The sequence below is a fragment of the Protopterus annectens genome, chromosome 1.part0 (assembly GCF_019279795.1).
Source record: "Protopterus annectens isolate FY-2018-M chromosome 1.part0, PAN1.0, whole genome shotgun sequence".
Lineage (NCBI taxonomy): Eukaryota > Metazoa > Chordata > Ceratodontiformes > Protopteridae > Protopterus > Protopterus annectens.
Genome location: NC_056725.1, coordinates 386,480,690 through 386,499,637, shown reverse-complemented (window position 1 = coordinate 386,499,637; position 18,948 = coordinate 386,480,690). Strand labels below are relative to the sequence as shown.

Sequence of the window (18,948 nt, the reverse complement as noted above, 5' to 3'; positions counted from 1 at the left end):
ATTCTGTGTTCTTATTTCTTTTTTTTTTTGTGTGTGCTGTCTTGGTTATAGGGTACATTGTGGTTTAGTCCCTCTGGAAGTTAAACTTGAGAAGGGGGAGAAAAATGAGATAGGGTGATCCTTAAAGAAAATCATCCTAGGGCTTCAGCTTTTGCGAGAGCTTCAATTCATTTTTTTTTTCTCCCGATGGTGCATTCCTAGGGTAGGTGATGGCCAACAACCCATTCTTTCCTGCCTGGAAATCCCAGTCAGACCTTTGTTCCCTGGTGAACTTCAAGTGGAAGGAGCAAGCCAACTTGCTGGTCCTGTAGGGTGGTCCTCCTCCTCCACTGAGCTCTGCTGTTGCTGTTTACAGGGGGCAGGAGTGCCAGTGCATCGGTTCATAGGTACATACTAGACTAACAACCACTAGGGCCCTTATAAGTCTAGCCTTGCAGGCCGATATGAGCCGCAAATTTAATTTATATATTTGGAGATTTTAACGACTGCATCTGTCCATCAGAGATGAGGCGCCAGACCAGTGATGAATTTCCAAGTGCTGATTTAATATTGGCTCCTGAGTGGAAATGCATTTGATGCAGGCTTGATGGGCTCAGACTCTAGTAGTTGTAATAGCTAATGCCCCCACTAGGTGTCACTTATCTGTTAGCCAGTGCGTGCTCTCATAGCCTTTCACTCCCATCCTTCCTGACCAGCTTCAAGTACCCCAGCCAGTAATCAAACTCTGGTCGCCTGCATCATAGTCAGGAACTTCTCTTTGTGGCACAGAGATGGCTTTGGGTGATATAATTTAATCATTTTTCTTGCCATTGTTTACATTTATTATTGTTTATTCGTAGTTCTCAAAGGATTTAAAAGTCCCAAGCATTTGTCTTCTTAATGCATTCTCCCTCAGTTACCCTACTTTGACTTCCTAGCTCACCTGCACGATGCATCCTACTTGATCCAGTCATTCTTTATAGAAGGATAACCCATTTTTATCCTGTGTTTTTTGGTCTGTAATGAGAAGGTTTCCATTTCCTTTAGTCTCTGGTTATTCTGTTTCCCTTATTCCCACATATCCTTCTGATGACTTTTGTCTGGTCTTTTTCCATTAGATTATTCTACCTGTCTGACCTCAAGAACTGCTTGAATTGATCAAGGCCCCATAGTGTCAAGTTATCATTTCCGTCTGGATGCTTCCCTGAGTGCACATCCCAATATACAGTTTACATGCCCTTGTTACTCTGGTTCTCTTCAGGCTTTCCAGTTTTAGTATCATGGACAGCCCTCAGAACTTTTCCTGCTGTTTCAACATTGGTTTGATTTCTCCAGCTTGATAGTTCACAACAGAGTAATTGTGGTTGAAGTGCAGTACTTTCCATTTGTTTACAGTGGTTCTCAGTTGCCACCTTTCTGTTCAAATAGCCTTTTCAGGTTCTTCCATAGATTCCTGTCCACCCCCACCTCCAAGTCCATTTTACAACTTATTCTTTGTGCCTTCAGTGAAGAATTTGATCCTGTTCTTTATTCCCTCGTGTATCTGAAATGAAGACAGTCAAAGAGTACTGGACCAGGGACCATCCTTTTTGGTACTGTGCTGGACAGTCCTGTTATTCCTGACATTGGCTTTCTGAATGCAATACTCTGGTCCTACACTTTAGCCATGCTGCTGCAGGCCGTTTCCTCAGTCACTACTCTACTTCTTATCCCTTCAGGTTTCTTGTAGCAGCCACCTGTGTTTGTGCCTAATTCAGCAGACTTGGGGGAAGTCTGAGTAGATTATATCTGGTGGTACTTAGATGAAGTTCTTTTTTAAACTGCTTATGGCACTGAATCAGGTTTAACAAACAGCTTCTTCTAGTCACGTACCCACATTGGTTCATTTTATGTAGGTTGCAGTCTTCTGTGGAAGATGCCAGCCTTTCTGTTAGGATTCTCTTCACAACTTTCCATGTCACAGGCAAGTCTGTTTTTTTTCCCTCCCGTCTCCTTCCTTGTACAAGTTACTACTGCTGTCATGTTCCATTTCTCAAGTACTTCTGCAGTGACAAGTGATCTGTTAAAGATTTATGTTGGCGAGTGCACAAGCACACTATACAGAGTGTGAGGACCGTGAGAGACACCACTATCATCTGTTCTGTGTGTGTGTGTGTGTGTGTGTGTGTGTGTGTGTGTGTGTGTGTGTGTGTGTGTGTGTGTGTGTGTGTGTGTGTGTGTCGATGTGGCCCATTGGCTACCCTTCATGTGCCCAATTCATCCAGCCATCCCTGCATTTGGGGTTAGAGCCTTGAATCTGATTTGTTCCCCAGTGGAAGTGAAGGTCCAGTATTAGGGAGCATGCTAGTCTCCAGGTCTGTGGACCGTCTTATACCTACCCACCTCTGTGCATGCAGGCTCTGCTATAGCTGCTTCTGAATGTGAATGCACTACTACCAAATGGTTCATCTGTGACGGTGCAATACATTGCTGCTTCAGTTGCCTCTCCAAAGGGGGGTAGTTTATGCTGCAGTTTTATATATTGCTCCACTTTTTATATTGGCAAAACTGAGGAGCGCAGATTAAAAGACAGGATTTATGAACACTTATGTGGCATTCAGACAAACTGAGACGAATGCTCTCTATAAACATCTTCAAATGAACTCTGATCATTCTTTTAGGTTTTGTGTTCTTCAACAACTTTATGAAGGATCCAAGGGGGCGGACCTTGGAATGTGATATTGAAGTGATGTGAGCTATTGTGGCAGTTACGGACAAATGCAAATAATTATCCAAGCTTGAATGACTCCTATTTCCATCTCTAGTATCCTGAAGTTTAAATCAATGCAGCGGTAGATGTATTGATATGCTGGTATGTTGGTCTTTCAGCTACTTGAGAATATAATTTGAATTTTATTAATAGGTTTTCGTATATTACAGTTTTTTCCATTGATATCTTAAGATTGAATTGGATTGGATAAAGGAGTTTTAACTACCAACAAGATTGGATATATACTGGCTGGTGTTTTATTGGCTTATTTTTTTCCATCCCTGCATTGGGTTGGTTTACTGTTGGTGAAAACAAGTTGGACAAATCAGCAGGGGCGTGTTGGATCCATGTTATAAAAGCTATTGGATATACATATTGGCTGGTAACTTATTGGCCCACTCTTTCTGTTCCTGCTTTGGATTGGCTATTTATAGTAACAATTAATTCGACAAACCACCAGGGGTCTGTTCGATAAAAAAAATTTTATTGGTGCTTTTATTATCTGGAGACTGGATTATATCCAGGGGGTATGTTTTTTAAATCATCAATATGATTGTTTGCTCATTCGTACTTAAGGTTGTGATTTTATTGGTCATTTTATCTGAGGAAGTTCCGTAATACGGGCCGAAAGTGCTTATCAAGTATTTTATTCGCTTTTATTTTTATACTATGTTCAGTTTATTCTTGTTTGGTATTTTTCTGTTTTTTATTAAATGGTTTGAAGTAGTGCAGCTCTTGGTGTTTGTGCCATGGTTTCCACATTTTTTTTAGTTTAGTTTGGATTTACGTATTCATTTTTCACAGTACATTCACACCATACCGTTCACACTGCCATTGATACAGCTTCATTCCTGCAGGTGTCACCAGTGCAGAGGCCGAAGCTGCCTCCCTTCCCTCAATGATGGTCAAGCTGATGTCAGTCACTCACTCCCCTCCTCTTCAAACTGGTCTGTCTAGTGCTTTTGCCACTAGCCACACATGGGTAGTCTGAGATGCAGTCAGGGCTTGATCCTTCTGCTTAATTGAGCCAGAATCATATAATTACGCCTTAATCTTCTTTAGAGTAGATATAGTTCTTCGCAGTTGTCCCTTTATGCCCTGATGTCCATCCACTAGTCTCCTATTCTGCCCTGTCTCCTTCCTAACATTCTATTCTCTCCTTACTTTTACAAAACCCGTGTTGAAGTTTTCATTCAGTTATTTTGATTTCAATGTTTTATTGTTTGCATTCTTTCATTATTCTGTTAAGTCAGGTCAGTCTTCCTTCCTTCTTCCATTTTGGAGTATACCTAAAACAGAAAGACAAACTTTGCTTCCTTTCCTGACCCCCCCCCCCCCCCAAAAAAAAAATTCCCTTTTAACTTGCACCTTTGTTTTTCTCCCCTCCTTTGTTTCCTTTCTTCTTGCTTCTCTCTGCTGTATCCCCCTACTTTGTGCTTTCCATCTCTTGGTTGCATGTCCTCACTTTTATTATTTATCACTAAGCCTTACATCAACCTTGTCCTCCCTTTCCTTTTTTTTACATCTTACTGCATCTTTGCACTTAGCCCTGAGTACTCCATCTCTGATCATCCCACAGCTTATTTACTCCTTACTTTGCTTACAGTTTTCTAATTATGCGTTGACCCTTCCCCAACAGAGTGCACAGTCCAGCCCCCTGAAATTCCACATCATTGTATTGCTTGTGTTTTCAACCCTTACACACCTGCACCTGTGCTGTAATCCCCACACAGTGGTTTGATTACTGTGTACTAATGGTGCCTTCACTTTCACTGGCTTGTTTAATTTCCACCCTCACTTTGTGTTTGTTAGGACCCAATGTAAAAATTCCATCCTTTCTGGAACAGTACCGCATCTTTCATGGCTAAGAACCTTATCACTTCTTTACTTTTTTTCTGCTCTGGACCTTGAGTTTTCTCCCCTGATTCCTGGCAGATTCATTTTCCTGAGTATAACCCTACTCCTCTTCCTTCCCACACTGTTTTGTTCTCTGCCTCAGCCTTTCATCCTCCTCCTTTAACATGCTCGGGACTAGTAAACAGTAGTGATCAGCCAGTACTCCCCCTCTCCTTCCTCTGTCTTAATGACCAAGGTGCTAGCATATGGTTTAAACCTTGCCCCCTTTCCTAGGGCAATGTTCTTTTCCTCTGTGATCTTGCAGTTGATATCCCCTTGTGTTGTCTTTTCTTTTCCTTCCACCAGTATCTGCATTATAATACTCAAGTGCTTTACCCTTTGCTGATGCATATTTCTGTGATGCCAGTAGTGAAAATACCCTACTCCTGTTATTACTTCCAGGTGAACATTTTCCTTCCCAAACGTCTTGCTTTGTATAGTCAGCAGAATGCAGCCAAAGCTCCAAGTCACCATTGTTTGTATGTTAAATGTTCTTGGTCTGTTTTGTTGTTCTGCATAGTAGATGAACATGTTTCACTCTTTTTTTTTTTTTTTTTTCTACTACTTTTGCACCCCTGCCATCTTTGTTTACAATTACCATCATTGAGAGGGTACATTTTCACTCTCGTCTGAGTACTGCTGTCTCTTCTGGTTCAAGATAGAGACACTGTGAATGAGAGCATTTTTCTTTCTCATCCAGGTCTCCCCTTATCGTTATACTAGTTCTGAGGCTTTCTTCTGTGTCCACTGTCACAGCTAATCTTTATATTTTCTCATCCTCTCTTTTTTCTATGTTCTGGCTCCTTGCACAGGTAACCCCTTCTGAGAATCTTATCTCAACCTTCTGTCCTCCTATCTCTTTGACGCTGGCATGATCTTTCTTGCTGCCACTTCACCTGCCTCTTGATGGATCTTTGGTGCATATGTACAATACAGCATGTGCCTTGTCTAACACTGTGATGACCAGTTTCCCATAACCTGGTTTGTCATCTCTCTCTTGTCAAGAATCTCACTCCTCTTTATGATGGTCTTTTGTCACCAAAATCTGTTTTTCTTTCCTCCTCCCACTGGCTCTCCAGTCTTCCTTCAGTTTTTGCCTCATTCATTACTTGTCCTGCTTTCAGCTTTTTCACTTCATTTGTATCACTCCCTGCTCTCTTTACTATACCTGGCAGTTTACAACTCTCTCGTTGTTGTATCTTTCGGCTTTTCCCGGATGTATCATTGTGTTTCACTGTTGCAGTCATTACTCTTGGGTTATCCTGCTGGCAGGCTACCCTCAGTCGGCCAGAATTCCAAAGTCTAGGTCCGGCGTTGGTTGCTGTCGCCTCCTCCCTGACGTCAGTGCGCCAGGGATATAAAAGATGCAGCCGACGCCATTTTCTCTCTTTCTTGCCGCGCGGTGCCCAAAACAAAAGCAGTTCGCAAGTGCCGGTCGGCCGACTCCTGAGATTTTTAAATCAGAATTTCAGAACTGAAGTCTTCATTAAAGCTAAGTACCCTGTTGGGGAAACTTTTTTCTTGCTCCAGACTGATGTCAGAAAAAGTTAACAATTGTATTTCTTGTGGGAAGCAAATGCCTCATAAGGATTTTCACTCTTACTGTATCCCTTGCCTAGGCCCTGATCACAACGTTGCTAGCTGTCGGTTTTGTGCTAGATTTAACCAGCGCACTATTAAGTGTCGGTTTGATTTTGCATTTCATTACTTTGGCCGAAGATTTAATTATATAATGCCGTCGGACCAGCCGACAACCGGAGTTTACAAAAAACACAAGGACAAGGAAAAGGATAGGCATCCGAGGTCCAAAACCAACGAAGCCTCTGCTAGGCCAGTCGCCGGTTCTCAGTGAGGCGCTTTCGCAGCCCCTGGTGCCTGCTACCTCATAGCCACAGGCCGCTTCCGACTCCCACGTGGAGCCGACTGGGCCTCTGGATACTCAAGGTATTGGACACTCGGAAAACATTCCATCAGATGGGTCCCGAGCCGCTGAGCAGGCATCTGCTTCTGAGGGTGCCTTCAGACCTACACAACTGTATATTAAGCCAGCTTCAGCTTCAAAGACAAAGACTAAAGCAGCTTTAAAGACAAAGAAACAAGTACAACATTCTCCTACTCTGTCTTTTTGTTGTATCTTTCGGCTTTTCCCGGTTAGGGGTCGTCATAGCGGAACTCCGGTCCGCTAATGATTGGCAGTCGATTTTTACGTACTGACTTGCCAGGCCTGACGCACAACCTTCAACGAACGTACGCCCATTCACACATGTCTCCACACACAAGACGCTTTAGCTGAGAATCGAACAGGACACCATCTTACTGTGAGGCGACAACGCTACCGCAGCAGTCTACCATGCCTAAAAAACAGATGCTCGTAATGGCCGAAGACCTAATTACTTTGATCAGGGGCTCCCATCCCCCACCTGATAAGAAGCCTAGGCAAGAGATAGAGTATTATTCTTCTGATCAGGTTTCTATTTCCTCAGATTCCTCTTCTGAACAGGATTATTCCATGCTTCCCTTTGAGGATTCTGATGCTGAAGAATCCATTCCTTCAGCCTCTCCGCCTGAGGATTATTCTTTTGGGGAAACCCTGCATACCATGAGGGAGCATTTCTACTGGGAGAGCCACGATTATTCTGAATCTAAGAAAAGGCTCAGAGACTTTCTGCTACTTCCTCAGCACAGACCCCTTGCTATTCCTCCTGTTTTAGACATTGTAGATGTATTTTCAGAATCGGGCCTGTCCCCTGACTCTCTACCCCTGCACCTGCTAAGCCAGACAGATACTACAGGGTTCCGGATTCTCATAAATTCCTATATAAAAACCCTGCTGCTGATCCAGAAACTATATCTCAGGGTCACAAAGGGGTTAAAGCCTCCACTGCAAAAAAACCTGTCCCCTCTGATAGGGATTCTAGGGCTCCAGATAGATGGGGGAATAAAGTATGCACTTAAGGGCTTTAAATTGTCAGTTTCATATGCTTAAATATCAGCAATATTTAATGTCACTGCTTAAACAGAAATTGTTGACAAATACTGAATGTTCAGAGAACAGGGAATTGCAGGATTTATTGCATGCAGCTGAACAAGTGGGAAAGCATACTTTGCAATGTGGTTATGATTCACTGGAGGCCTCGTGCAGGGCCGCTTTCACAGGTTCTGTTATTAGAAGGCATGCTTGGCTAAAGGAACAGAATCTGCCTGATCATGTTAAAGCAAAATTATTAGATGCACCATTGCAGCATGATACTTTGTTTTGTACTAAAGCAGAAGAGGTTTTGAAAAAAATGGAGGATAAAGCAAAATCCATGCAGACAGTCAAGGATTTCTTACAGGTACAGCCACCCAGGTTTAGCAGGAACTGGCCTTCTAAAAATTGGTCCTTTCCAGTGTCAGACAGACCACAAAGAGGCAGATCTCAGCCCCAAGGCTCATACAGGCCTAAACAATGGGGTGCTCCTACCTCCAAAAGCGGAGAAGACCAATCACAACCTTACAGGAAACAGTCCCAATGACTTTCCTCTGCCAGATCCAAGCACTTTTCTTTTGGCAGCCCCCTTAGGGGGGAAAACTAGCACTTTTTTCATCAAATTGGCAAATGATTACCCAAGACAAATGGGACCTGAACATAGTGTCCCAAGGCTACAGGTTCCATTTTCACACTCTACCAAGGTCAAAAGGTATGCCAGACCTGCCACACAATCAATGGGCAGAGGCGCAAAAACTAAATTAATTAATGAGGGTCATTCAGCAAGTACCACAACAAGAGCAGGGGCAAGGATTTTACTCCAGACTTTTCCTAGTACCCAGAAAGGACAGAACCTGGAGGCCAATACTGGACCTGTCTATACTAAATACATTTCTGGAAGTTCCAAAATTCAAGATGTTGACTCTACAACAGCTACTGCCCATGCTGGGCAAGAAGGCTTGGCTCGTAACTTTGGACCTAAAAGAGGCATACCTGTATGTCCCAATCAGACAGTCTTGCAGAAGATACCTCAGATTCATAGCTGGCTCAATGCATTACCAATTCTCTGCACTGCCCTTTGGCTTATTTACTGCACCCAGGGTCTTCACAAAGTGCCTGGCACCAGTAATTGCATTTTGCAGACAAAGAGGAATTCAAATATATCCCTACTTGGATGACTGCCTAATTCAATCAGAGAACAAAGACATTATTTTAAAGCATCTGGCGTTTGTAAAAAGATTATTAACTGGCCTAGGGTACACAGTAAACGAAAATAAATCAAAACTAGTGCCCTCTCAAGAGATAATATTCCTGTGCAAGCTTAAATACAACTGCCCCGATGGCTTAGCTCACGCCAGACAAACAAAAGCAACTGACTTCTTACTTCAAGAAATTGGCAACAAAACCCCCCTTATCTGCATGGAAAATCCTGCAGGCCCTGGGTTGCATGGCATCCTGCATTCTACTAATTCCATATGCCAGACTGCATATGAGGAAACTACAATGGTATCTAAAAAGTGTTTGGACTCAGCATTGCCACAGCCTGGAGACAGTAATTGCACTCATTCCCTGCCTGCAACAGGAGTTTCGATGGTGGGCAGAAGCCTGTCACCACAACAAGGGTCTGCCATTCAGTTTACCCACAGCCAGGCAGACACTGACAACAGATGCATCAGATTATGCCTGGGGTGCCCATATGGCAGGGAAATGTATTCAGGGCACATGGCCTGCAAACCAGATGCATCTTTACATCAATCAAAAAGAGATTCTAGCTGTTCAAAATGCTCTGAGAGCTTTCAAGGACCTGCTTCATCCAGGACAACTACTGATAAAGACAGACAATACTACGGTCATGTGGTACCTAAACAAACCGGGAGGTACTCATTCCTACCCTCTCTGCAGACCAGCAATGACCTTATGGGACACAGCATTGGCTCTTCAAATTCACCTGCAAGCACAATTCCTGCCAGGAAAAACAAATACTCTGGCAGACGAACTAAGCAGAAACCTCATGGATCCCCACGAATGGAAACTGGATCCACAAGTCTACAGCATGATAATAAGGAAATGGGGATGCCCAGACTTGGATCTATTTGCCTCCCCTCACAACTGCCAATTGCAGAGATTTTGCACAAGGATTTATCACAAGCAAGCATGGAAAGTGGACACCCTATCCTTCAGATGGAAAAATCCAACAGTATATGCCTTTCCTCCACTGCTTCTCCTTCCCAGGGTAATCCTAAAGGTCAGACAAGAGAAGCCAAAAATGATACTGATTACACCAGACTGGCCACGCCAGCACTGGTACCCAGTCATAAAGAGCTCGTCTCAAGGTCCAGCATGGATATTGCCTGAAACTTCTCACTTGCTGACCCAACAAAACAATCGGATCCTGCACAGCCAACTCAGGACCTTAAATCTGGCAGCATGGCGGATAATGTAACCATTCAGAACACTCCTCTTTCAAAAGCTGTTGTGGATGTTATCTTGGAGGCCAGGAGGCCCAGTACCAGAAATTCTTATGCAGAAAAACGGAAGAGATTCTGTGCTTGGAACCAGGAACAAGGCATTGACACGTGTGTACCAAATATACCTCAGATTTTACAATACCTAACTGAGATGCTGAACAAAGGCCTTTCTTTTTCATCTATTAAGATTCATGCCTCTGCCATTTCAGCCCATTACAATACGGAACCACCTATCTTTTCTCATCCTTTAATAAGGGGCCAAAAACATTAGGCCTCCAAAGAGAGCAACAATTCCGGCCTGGGACCTAAATTATGTTTTGGAAAAACTCACACTGCCTCCGTTCGAGCCAGCTTCAACAACAGATATAACATTTTTATCCTGGAAAACAGCTCTTCTCCTAGCAATAACCTCTGCAAGGCGAGTCTCGGAGTTACAAGCACTCATGGCTGTGGAACCTTTTATCATTTTTCATCCAGACAGGGTTTCTCTGAGGTCAAACCCGACATTCATGCCTAAGGTGGTATCCAGTGTGGCCCTCAACCAAACCATTCACTTGCCTTTTATCCAAATCCACAGAACAAGGGTGAGAAAATTCTGCATTCTTTGGACATACACAGGCAGTTAAGTTTTTACCTGGACAGAACTAAAGCTTTCAGAAAAACTGAGCAACTTTTAGTGTCATGCTGCAGGATCACAAGGAAAGGCTATCTCAAAACAGACTATTTCTAAATGGATAGGCCATTGCATCCGTTTCTGCTATTTTCAACATGACAAATCAGTGCCTAAGGGCATTAGGCCTCATTCCACCAGAGCAGCAGCCACTTCAGCAGCCTTCCTCAGAGGAGTACTAACCAAGGATATCTTAGAGGCTGCAACTTGGAGTTCAGTGCACACTTTCACAAAGCACTACCACTTACCTCTCTGCTCCGAGTCCAGAGCAGGCTTTGCCACTGCAGTTCTGCAGGGCCTCATAGCCTCTCCTACTCCTATTTAGCCCAGCCACCCAACCTCAGCTTTGGGATTCAACCCAAGAGTAATGACTGCAACAGTGAAACAATGAACATAGTACAGTTGTGTACCTACCATAAATGTAGATGTTCGAGTGTATTCACTTTTGCAGTCCAGGTTACCCACCCACCATCCCCCTTCTCTTTGCTGGGACTTTTCTGCATTTCTTTATCCTATACAACCTATTTGGTGTATTTGCTTGTAGATAAAGGGAATGTTATTTTTGTGCATGTATTTTTATTGGCATATCTTTTCAGCCTACCTATTTGGGGGCACCTGACATCTGGGGCAAGAAAAACTGAAGAAAATGGCATCGGCTGCATCTTTTATACCCCTGGCTCACTGACGTCCGGGAGGAGGCGACAGCAACCGACGCCGGACCTAGACTTTGGAATTCTGGCCGACTGGGTGTAGCCTGCCAGTATGGTAACCCAAGAGTAATTACTGTAACAGTGAGTACACTCGAACATCTACATTTATGGTATGTACACAACTATACTTTAGGGGTCGCCACAGCAGAACTCCAGTCCGCTAATGATTGGCAGTAGATTTTTACGTGCCGAGTTGCCGGCCCTGAAGCACAACCTTCAACGAAGGTACGCCCATTCACGCATGTCTCCACACACAAGACGTTGTAGCTGAGAATCAAACAGGACGTCTTGCTGTGAGGTGACAACGTTACCACAGCACCACCACCATGCTGCACTTTATCTGTTTCCACTCTCTCTGTTGCAGACTTTCTACAAGACATTTCACTGTTGTCCACACATTGCTCCCTTTCTCTTATTCTCTTTGGTCTCTTTCTCTTCCATCTGCTGTTTCTACATCTTATCCTTTTGTGTGCCCTGCATGTGGACTACGTTTTTCTTGACCTGTGTACCAAATGCTGCCATCTCCTTAATCAAGACTTCAGATGTTCAGGCTTTCCTGTGTGCTTTCTTATGCAGTGTTTACATGCCTTCTGCCTTATTGTACTACTCCTTACCCTCCTCCTGCTCATCTTTTCCACTTGACTGTCTCTTTGTTCTTCTATCTAGGTAAGTGCCCTTGCCTCCCTACACTAGTGTGTTTCTGATTTGCCTTCATCACCTGTCACTTTGGTCATTTTTCCTCCTCTTTGTCTGTTTTGTGTCTTCACCTCCCTTTTTTCCCTGCTTTTCTCCGCCTTTCTATTTTCTTTTGCCTCACTTGCTTGTACACATCTGACTAACTTTGTCCTTGTTCTCTAATCGTCTGCCTGTTTGGTTCCTGCCTCTTTATGTTGTTCTGCTGTCCTTTGTAATCCAGACTCTCTGTCTGAACAGCCAACCCACAGTTATTACTAGGTCCCATATTTTTCCTTGGAGTTTATCCTGTTTATTTTTCAATTTCCACATTTTGCAATCCTGAAGTCAGATCCTGCCTAACAATGTGAATATCTTACCCACCTCTCCCCCCTCTCATCCAGCCCCACTGTTCCCCTCCTCTTGCTTCATTCTGTTTCTTCTCATGGATTTCTTTTTGATAATGTAGGATGCTTTTAGCATATACATTATTTGTACACCAGATGTATTTAGGGTTGCCACCTTTTCAAATGGCCAAAGTGGGACATTTTTGGTACAAACATCAGATTTTACAGGCCAACATATACCCACGGTCAGTATAAAGGTTAGAACTTAACTTTTTTGCCTAAATAAAAGCTTATTCTTGTAGCATTTTAGTTGCTTATTCTGTTTCTTATAACATTTAGGTATTTTAGATACAGAATAACTGTTTTATGCAACTATTACATAAAATATAGGAAATAATTTTGTCCTAAAATCTCAGGACATTTGCCATTTTTACAATTTTTTGTCAGGACACAACTGCCCAAGGAGGGACTGTCCCTCGCAAAGTGGGACAGGTGGTAACCCTAGATGTATTTAAGTCAAATCTACTCTTATAGTATCTGAATCCACAGAATAAGCGCTGCTTACTCTGTAGGCATCATTCATACAGTCCTCTATAACAGTAGTTCTCCAGGTTTCTGCTCCCTGTGCTAAAATCCTTCTTTGGATTTTAGCTGTTGTCTTTATTTACTAGATGATGCTTCTGCTAGTTTCTAGGAGCTCCCTTTTTTAATCGATAGCAGGAAAGCACATTTAAGTGTCTGTTTTGAAGCTTTCATCTACATGTTTGTTGTCTTTTTTTTTTCAAATTCTGTAGATTTCTAGTTGTCTTCTCATCATTTTTTTGTATTGGCAGGTTTTCAGCTATCCTCTTTGTCTGCTTTTTTGTTTAAATATTTTAATTTGTTTTTTTTAGCCGTTTACCCTGTTTATATTCTTATATTGGTTTCAAGCTCCTCTCTCCGCTGGAGTAATTCTTTTTTAGATTTCATTTCTCTTTGTTTCTGCTTAAATACTTCTGGAACATTTTCCTGTAGCTATCTGTGTTTAAATCCTTCAGGTTTCAGACTGCCCATCCATCATTAATAGGTTGTAATTTATTGCCATGATCCACTTCACTCCACTTCAGAAAATAGAACTCACTTCTGTTCGCTATGTCTGAGTCTCCTTTGTGCCAGGTGGTAGTCGGATGTTTTTTTTTTTTTTTTTCTAGATGGCCACCTTCAATAGAGAAAATAGCATTTTTTTTAAATGTTTTTAGGGTATCCACTTTTGTCAGTGTTTTTTAATTAATCAGTTTTCTGTTTTCCCATTGGAACCCCGCTTCTTGACACTATGGTGTTGATTTCATAGGTTAGAGTTATTTCTCATATTTTATATCATGCACAGATATGCTTTCATAGGAGTCTTTTTTTTTTTTTTTAAGGTGGTTAACTGCAATGACAAACACTACAGTCTTGCGCATCCCAGTTTCCCACCTAGCCAGTTAATTTCCAGTTAATAATGAAGGACTGTTAGACCCTCTTACAGGCTTACAGAGGTGCTGGATGCTGTAACCATTATCTGCAGTCCAGGAGCAGTAATAGACATCATTGTCTGCCTAATGTTCCCTTAAAAGCATTGCTTGGCAGAGATACCAAGCCCAAAAAAAAAGCACACATGCTTCCACACACTGCACAACAACCATCTGGAGTAATCTGCAGTGAGAGAAAAATGCTCACTGTATTGCTGCACTACTTCCAGCTCTCTTCACCCTCAAAATGCGAGAGATGAGAAGCGTTTCTGAAACTTCTTATCTTATTGCCCCATCAGAATTGAAATCTACCAGTGCTGCTCGTTGACCTCCCCTCCAGCTGTTGTAAAAAAAAAAAAAAAAAAAAAAAAAAAAAAAAAAAGCCAGAGCTGACATGTTAGCATATAAAACTGCTACTGATTTTCACAAAAAATAAAAAGTTTACATCTTCAAGATTTGAAAAATATTTGTTTACTATTTATATAACAAATTATTTAAACAGCAGGGGTAGATATGGAGCAGTTTTCCTATCTGTTGTGTTTCATAAGCAGGTTTATTTCAAACTTGTGCCGTACAGATGTTTGGGTTGTCAGTGTGCATTTTTAACACAGATTTGTCCTCTCCCATTTTCTTATGTGGGCCATCAGATATTTATAATTTCAGCTGTAGCAGAGAAGGGAAGCATCATTCTGAGATGCCATTCTCCAGTGGCCTCATCTAGGCGTGGTCTATGCAAACCATCAGTCTTCTTTTAGTACTTTGATTTCTAGGCACTGTGACACTTCGTAATAAGCCAATTAGGGTACTAGCTGCTAGAGCAAGGGCCTAGGGAGCTAACCCAAGGGGCGGTGAATACCCCACAACATGGCTGGGCTAATATATGCCTTCGGGCAGATAGACCAGTACCTACCTATGAACCTAATATTACTAAGTGGGTTACAGTTTTACTTAGTTGTTAGATGTAAGGTGTGGTGGTAATTTAATTAGACCATGTAATAGATGGTCTATATCAAAAGACAGAAGAGGCGTTTAATCAAACACCTCTTCATCGACACATAAAGAGCGAACGCACTAAAGCACGAATGCTCAAAACAGCAATTTCTTTCCCTGGGAAGGAAATCGCTAGCGCACACACACTTTCAAACATAATATGGGGGGCTGTGTTCCCCACCCCCCTAACTAAATATACCAACTCCGAGATCGCAGTACAGTGGGGAAAGGGGCAAACAGATGGGGATGGTCAAGCGATTTCTTTCCCAGTCAAGTGATTTCTTTCCCAGGGAAAGAAGTTGCTGTTTTGAGTGTTCGCGCTTTAGTGCATTCACTCTGTGTGTCGAAGAGGTGTTCAGTTAAACCCTTTTGATATAGACCCGTAATAGAGTATCAGCAATAGGGGTACATAAATTACTCTGAGCTTTATTGGAAATTATTACCATTTATATGTTTTATTTTATTGCTTTTGGTGACCAGGCTGGTGAGCTGGTTTTGGAATTTATTTCAGCCTGAGCCCATTACAGAAGCATATTAGATTACAAAAGTTAATTTGATTTGCAACACAGAGTACAGTATTTATATAACTAACTGCAGTTTACAGCATTACAGAGCAAATAACAAAGTTCAAAATTCCAGCACTATAAGTTGGGGTCTATATTATGTCGCTGAAATGGCAACACAACAAATGCCATTTCAGTGACACGTAAACATTGATCCACCACTTCCGCGAATGGCCAGAACATCTATTTTTTTTCCAAGGGAAAAAAAAAAAATCACTTGGCCATCGCCGTGTAATTACCCTTTTCCCCACTGTAGTGCGATCTCCGAGTTGGTATATTTAGATGTTTTTCATGTTTCACTGTTGCAGTCATTACATTTGGGATGTTCGTGTTACACTGCTGCAGTCATTACACTTGGGTTATCATGCTGTCAGGCGGTTCCCCAGTCGGCCTGAGTTCCAAAGTCTTGGTCCGGCGTCGGTTGCTGTCACCTCCTCCCTGACGTCAGTGCGACAGGGGTATATAAGATGCAGCCGACGCCATTTTCTTCAGTCTTTCTTGCCGCGCGGTGCCCGAAGCAGAAGCAGTTCGCAAGTGCCGGTCGGCCGACTCCTGAGATTTTCATTCCGAATCCGAATCCAGAACCAAAGTCTTCTACAAAGCTAAGTACCCCGTTGGGGAAACTTTTTCTTGCCTCAGACCGATGTCAGTAAAAGTTAATAACTGTATTTCATGTGGGAAGCAAATACCCCATAAGGATTTCCACTCCTATTGTATTCCATGCCTAGACCCAGACCACGACGTCACTGGGTGTTGGTTTTGTGTTAGGTTTAACAAGCATACTATTAAACATCGGTTTGATTTCGCCTGACATTATTTTGGCAGAAAATTCAATTACACCATGCAGTCGGAACTCCCGACGACAGGATTACATAAAAAGCGCAAAGACAAGGACTGGCATCCGAGGCCCAAAACTGACAACGAGGCCTCTTCTAGGCCGGCCGCCGATTCTCCGGTGTGCAGCGAGGCGCCTACGCAGCCCCTGACGACCGGTTCCACAGAACCACAGACCACATCCGACTCCCACGTGGAGCTTGCTGGGCCTTTGGACGCTACATATTTTCAGCCTACCGAAATTAACCCATCTGAGGGTACTGAAGTAGCTGAGCAATCCACAGCCTCAGAGGGTGTCTTCAGACCTACCCAGTTAACTATTAAACCCTCTACTAAGTCTAAGGCCCCCTTAAAAACAAAGAAACAGATTCAAGTGTTCTCCAGCACAGGCTTCCATGCCTAAGAAACAAATGCTCAAAATGTCCGAAGACCTAATCACCCTGATCAAGGGTCCCATCCCCCTCCTGATAAAAGGCCCAGACAGGAGGCAGACTGTGAATCTTCCGACCAGGTGTCCATTTCTTCAGATTCATCCTCAGACCTAGGATATTTCTTAGCCCCTTATGAGGATTCTGATGCTGAGGAATCAATTCCATCAGCCTCTCCACCTGAGGACTACTCCTTTGGGGAGACATTACATGCCATGAGGGAGCACTTCCATTGGGAAGGCCAGGATTACTCAGAATCCAAGAAAAGGCACAGAGACTTCTTTTATTGCCTCAACACAGACCCCTTGCTATTCCGCCAGTGTTGGATATTGTGGATGATGTCTACACTGAATCCAGCTTAAACCCTGACTCCTTACCTCCAGCCCCTGTTAAACCCGATAGATATTACAGAGTTCCTGACTCTCACAAATTTCTGTATAAAAGCCCTGTTGCTGACCCCGAAACTATTTCTCAGGGAACCAAAGGCATTAAAGCCTCATCAGCAAAAAACCCAGTTCCCTCTGACAGAGATTCCAGAGCATTAGGCAGATGGGGAAAGAAAGTATATACGTCTGCAACCTTAGCAATGAGGGCCTTAAATTGCCAGTTTCACATGCTAAAATATCAGCAATTTTTGATGTCTCAGTTAAAACAAAAAATGCTTCCAAATTCAGATCCTCCTAATTTTAAAGAAATGCAGGATTTATTGCATGCAGCTGAAAAAGTGGGAAAGCATACTTTGCAGTGTGGTTTTGATTCTTTATAGGCCTCCTGTAGAGCAGCAGTTACAGGCTCTGTCATTAGAAGGCATGCTTGGTTAAAAGAACATACGTTACCAGATCATGTTAAAGCAAAATTATTGGATGCACCTTTACAGCAGGATGTGTTATTTGGAGTTAAGGCAGAAGAGGTATTAAAGAAAATGGAGGATAAGGCAATATCTGTGCAAATGATAAAGGATTTCTTACAGGTTCAGCCACCAAGATTTAGCAGAAATTGGCCAACAAAGAATTAGTCCTTTCCGGCAGCAGACAGACCTTAAAGAGGCAAATACAGACGTCCGAGAGGTAGAGGTCAACCACAAGGTCCTTACAGGCCTCGACAATGGGGTGCACCAGGCCAGAAAGAAGGGGAAGACAGGCCCCAACCATATAAAAAGTAGCCTCAATGACTTCCATTACAGCTGCCAGACAACTCTCTCTTGGCAGCCCCCTTGGGAGGAAAACTAACACTTTTCTATCACAATTGGCATTGGATCACCAAAGACAAATGGGTTCTCGTTTCTCAAGGTTACAGGTTCCACTTTCACACTCTGCCAAGGTTAAAAGGAATGCCAAATCTGCCACCAAATCAATGGGCAGAGGCTCAAAAACAAATTACAGCACTCATGGAAATGAGAGCTATTCAAGAGGTACCACCACCATAGCAAGGACAAGGATTTTATTCAAGACTCTTTCTAGTTCCCAGAAAGGACAAAGCCTGGAGGCCCATTCTGGATCGTTCTTCTCTAAACACATATCTGGATGTTCCGAAATTCAAAATGTTAACACTACAGCAGCTTCTTCCCATGCTGGGTAAGAAAGCTTGGCTCGTGACTTTGGACCTCAAGGAGGCATACCTGCATGTCCCTATCAGATAAAGCTGCTGAAGACACCTCAGATTCATAGCGGGTTCAATGCACTATCAGTTCTCTGCACTGCCCTTTGGCTTATCTACTGCGCCCAGGGTCTTTACAAAGTGCCTGGCACCAGTAATTGCATTTTGCAGACTGAATTCAAATGTATCCGTACCTGGACGACTGCCTGATTCAAGCAGAGAGCAAGGACAATCTTCTAGAGCATCTGGCGTTTGTAAAACAGTTATTAAATTGCCTGGGGTACACAGTAAACGAAAAGAAATCAAAACTAGTGCCCTCACAAGAGACAATATTCCTGGGTGCCAGCTTGAACACAACGGCCCAGATGGCTTATCTCACGCCAGACAAGCAAGGACAACTGACTCAATACTTTCAATTGATGGCAACAAAAACCCAACTCCCTGCAAGAAAAATTCTGCAGGCCTTGGGTTACATGGCATCCTGCATACTACTAATTCCATATGCCAGACTGCATATGATGAAACTACAGTGGTACCTAAAGAATGTATGGTCTTAACACTGTCAAAGTTTGGAAACAGTTATACCAC

The 18,948-nt window shown here is 42.9% G+C and overlaps 1 protein-coding gene across 1 annotated transcript in view; it reads left to right on the top strand.

The window, feature by feature from the left end:
* SOCS5 (suppressor of cytokine signaling 5) overlaps positions 1–18,948 on the top strand; it is a 135,967-nt gene that overhangs the window by 99,348 nt on the left and 17,671 nt on the right. The window lies entirely within an intron of this gene.